This window comes from Colossoma macropomum, unplaced genomic scaffold (genome assembly GCF_904425465.1).
Source record: "Colossoma macropomum unplaced genomic scaffold, Colossoma_macropomum, whole genome shotgun sequence".
In the NCBI taxonomy this organism is placed as follows: domain Eukaryota; kingdom Metazoa; phylum Chordata; class Actinopteri; order Characiformes; family Serrasalmidae; genus Colossoma; species Colossoma macropomum.
The window spans coordinates 23,464,580-23,469,470 of NW_023494784.1; positions in this window are offsets into that span (position 1 = coordinate 23,464,580).

Sequence of the window (4,891 nt, forward strand, 5' to 3'; positions counted from 1 at the left end):
GTTTACTATTGTGTTTCATCACCTCTCCTTTTAACAGCTCTGTAAGTGTTCGGGAACTGAGGAGAACAATTGCTGTAGTTTTGAAAGTGAAATGTTTTCCCATTCTTGCTTAATATAAGATTTCAGCTGCTCAATAGTTCAGGTTCTCCTTTCCTTTCATAATGCACCACATGTTTTCAATGGGTAACAGATCTGGGCTGCAGGCAGGCTAGTTAAGCACCTGGACACTTTTACCATGGAGCCATGCTGTCGTAATACATGCTGAAATAAACAAAGCCTTCCCCGAGAAAGACGTTGTCTGGATGGCAGCATATGTTGCTACAAAATCTGAATATATCATTCAGCATTAATGGTGTCCTTACAGATGTGCAAGTCACCTTGTCATATGTCTTAATGCACCCCTACACCATCACAGATGCTGGCTTTTGAACTGTGATAATAAGATGGATGGTTCCTCTCCTTTTTAACCTGGAGGATGCAGCTTCCATGATCTTTAAAAAGAATTTCAAATTTTGATTTGTTGGACACAGCACACTTTTCCATTTCTCCTCAGTCCATCTTAAATGAGCTCTGGCCCAGAGAAGTTGGCAGGATTTCTGTGGATCCTTTTCACATATGGTTTCTTCTTTGCATGATAGAGTTTTAACTTGCATTTGTGGATGCAGCGACAAACTGTGCTCACAGACAGTGGTTTTAGAAGTGTTCCTGAGCCATGGCAGTGATTTTCACTTCAAAATCATGTTTGTTTTTAATCCACCTGAGGGCCCAAAGATCACGGCCAGTTATTATTGGTTTTGGCCTTGACCCTTGCCTACAGAGATTTCTCCAGATTCTCTGAATCTTCGAATGATATGTACTGTAGATGATGAAATCCCTGAGTTCTTTGCTATTTTATGGTGAAGAATGTTATTCTTGAATTGTTACATTATTTGCCTTCACAGTCATTCACAGAGTACTGAACCCCTCCCCAACTTCTGAAATACTCAGCCTCTCTGAGATGCTCTTTTTACATCCAATCATGTTACTGACCTGTCGCCAATTAACATAATTAGTTGTGAGATGTTCCACCAGGTTTTGCTTTAGCATTACACAACTTTACCTTTTGTTGCTCCTGTACCAACTTTTCCCAAATGGGCATATATTTTTCAAAAAATAATCAAATTTCTCTGTTTCAGCATTGTTTTTGTACTATTTTCAGTTCAATATTGGGTTTAAATGATTTGCACATCAATTCATTCTGTTTTCAATTACATTTTGCACAGTGTCCCAACTTATTTGGAAACATGGCTTTAGTTGGGCTATTGTGTGCATGTAAAAATGGTAATTTGTTAGGATAGATCAGATGTATAGATCAGATGTTTTTTTGTTGTGCAGTTGAGCTAACATTAGCATACTCATCATTGTCATATCCATCCTTTCTAGTTTTGATTAGCTAGAACAACATTGTCTGGTGTAGTAGCACAGCATTTTAAACTGAAAACTCAACTTTAAGTACCAGACATAAACAAAAAGCAATACATCTTTTCGTTATTTTGAATGGAATTTTTGCTAATGTTCTATAAAGCTTGTGCAATTTTGCAATAGTTGCTACAAAAGGACGCATTTCTGGATGGAGCATGAAGTCAGTTCTGTTCTTAGTTGTAGTGAGTGTAGCATGGACATAACTCCATTATAGGCCACCTTTAGCCCTGAGCCTTGTGCTCATTTGGGTTTCTGGCTCTGGGCTACAGGCTAGCCAGACATGGCACGGCTATAATGAAAACCAGACTCTCCTCTGAGAAGCAAACATTGCTTTACACAAAATACTTTTCTCCAAGTGTTTATTTTCCTTAACAGACTTTCACACTGAAATAGGAGCAAAAAAAGGTTAAATCTATGGAAATTTCCCTAGGCTCTCACTCCTCAAAATTTTCAATTAGATGGAACTGTGCATCTATCTAAGCAGTTGATCCATCCGTCTTCCCATCCATTCATCCATCCATCCACTTGGGTGGCAGGCGCCCCATGGGCTCGGCGGGCCGTGGTGTCAGAGGGGACGGCCTGTCTGTCAGTGTCAGGATGGAGGCGGATCAGGGAGTCGTTGATGCAGGCTGAGGCCCAGTTCCCGGCCCCAGCGCTCCCCGGGCCCCCTGCCTGTCTCTATTATCACAGGTGGACTGTCGGTCACCACCAACCAGCCTATTCTCTCCTCAGCACAGGAGGAGCGGTCAATAGGCCCTGATCTCAATACACTCCGGCGAGGAATAAGAAGGAGACCTCATAGGTGCTTTCAGAAGAGATGAGAGAACCACAAGGGTGGCCACGCAGATTGATCTGTGGTGAGGAGATGAACAATTAGTGACCATGGAGGGTGATGAAAACTTTCATTTGGTAGACGGACAGAGTTTCGTTTTTCTGCATGCAGTTGGAGTAGGTGAAGGGATGTTGTTTCCTATAGCGGACTACTTCTTCGCCACACAGACAAACATGTGATTAAAGTCATTCATATTAGAATTGTTTTAAACGACTATTCAGATTCCTTTAGCCTGTGTAGAACAAACATAAATCAAAACGCCACATATCATGCTTATTGCAGCATGGTTATTTGTGAGAGTATAGTAGAATTAATCGACTTAGAGGGACACTCCATCTCTTGGGTGAGATTTTCTGGTTTAAAGACTGAGAAAGTTGTATTTTGAAGGTGCTGAAAAACTTCAACTGCTTTGGGATGCTTTTTGCAGGCAGGTTGTTCTGAAATGTTTTTTATTTTTTCATTAGCTAGTGAATGCAAACAGAAGGCAGCAAGGTAATGTTACTGCTAGGAAGCTGAATTTTCTATTGCAGCCATTTAACTGTAGTAAATGTCTTCAAATGATCATAACAATGGAGAGAATGCATTTCTCAAATGGCAGAAATGGCTTTTGAGGAGCAAAGTAGCTTCTCAGCTATCTAGATACTTTACTTTAAGTTTTGCTTTCTTTATTTCTATCTGAAAGAAACTGTAAAAAACATATCTCTTCTGTCCATTTCAGTAAAAATAAAATCATAGGTTTGCAGTCAAGATTGGGTGACACCACAGGGATTCCAAGTGGTTGTATGATGTACTAGTGTAATGCATGCTGGTTTTTGTATGAGAGAACATTGATGACCCATGACAAATAGTATATTAAACTCTAGTTTTAGGCCAGAATGCCTATTTAAAGTGCAGATTAAGAGACTTATTATATGAGCCTTATAGCCAAAAAACATAGATTCACTAGAAGCACCCAACACCCGACTTTCTATAATATTTGATGTAACAAGCATATGCATGCATGCATGTAAATGCAGACTACATCACCTAAAATTAGTTTGTAGAAGGATGCAATTCAAATGGACCACACACATACATAACACACACATAAACACACACTCTCATGCAAACATGAACAAACATTCCAAAACACACGCTCACACACACAGATTATCCACATATTTATCCTTAAATCTATCACAGCCAGATGACATGTATGCATTCCCACCCTCTCTCTCTCTCTTTCTCTTTCTCTCTCTCTCTCTCTCTCTCTCTCTCTCTCTCTCTCTCTCTCACACACACACACACACACAAATAATTTCAGCATTTACCACTGCACAAAAACAGTCTCTTCCAGGCACCCTGGGCTGTAATAGCAGGTTAAAGATAGAAGCATGGGGAATATGAGGAGAGGTTGGAATAAAACCACCTATTCTGGACAGATGAAGGAAAGAAAAATAGCACACACTTTCATGAAAAAATTCTCATGATGGAGGTGCAAAGTGAAGAATCTCTACTGGGTGGCCAGGAAACAGAGCCCAGAGGCTGTAGGACTGGGTGAGGGGGTTGGAGGGGGCACAAACAGGCAGGTCCACTGGTATATTCACACACAGATGTTAGAAAGCTCTTGCTCAGGGTTTCATGAAATACAGTGCTGACTGCCGCGGGAGATGATTCTGAATATGGAATTATATTTGTGCAAATACAACCAGATGCAAAGTGGGAGAAACCAGCAGCAGATGTGGGTGAAGGGGGTGAAGCAGGGCCTGAACTCTGCAGCCTTCTAAACATGTGTAAAACAATCCGGGATGGTGGATAATCCAATAGGGCTGAGCGAACAGTTGGGCGGTGGACCGTGAAGCAGCCGAGGAGGGCCAAGTCTGAGCACAACACCTTTCGATCAACGAGGGGCAAATTCATTGTGTGACTGAATTGTTGCTGTGGGGTTTTGGGGGTTTTGTTCCATAAAATGTATTAAAGCTTTGGGTAACACTTAATTTAAGTGGTCCTTCGTAAGTGATTAATAAACTCTTAACAGACACATCAACAACATATCAGTGATGTAGCAGTAGTGAAGCATCTGGATACACTGAAGTAAATATCTTGAAGATGTACTGTTGATACATTACTTACGTTAAGTAGATGTATTGTTATGTTACATAAAGTAGACTTATTTTGTTTCTTCTATTAAGGAAAACCCAACCTAACCCATCCTTACCTAAAACCTAACCCTAACCCTGGCCCTAATCCTAACCTTGACTCAAAACGTAATCCTAACCCTTACCCTCATATGAACTTGGACACTACAAATAAAGTGAAAAACTATTTAATTCAGCAGATTATAAATTAAATTTATTTATGCAGTTTATTAAAAGACTCTTGTTAATTTACTGAATGTATTCAGATTATTACTATGCTGTTGATATGTTACTGACATTACTGAGATCTAAACAGGACACCTCAAAATAAACTGTCACCAAGCTTTGAATGCAGGCCTAACAAATATTGGAGTCTGGTTCTATAGAAAGCCTGTTTTTAGCTTTGGGCTTATTATATGAGTTACATGAGAATTAAACGAGTAAAATATAAACAAACCTGTACATATATAAATGTAATATC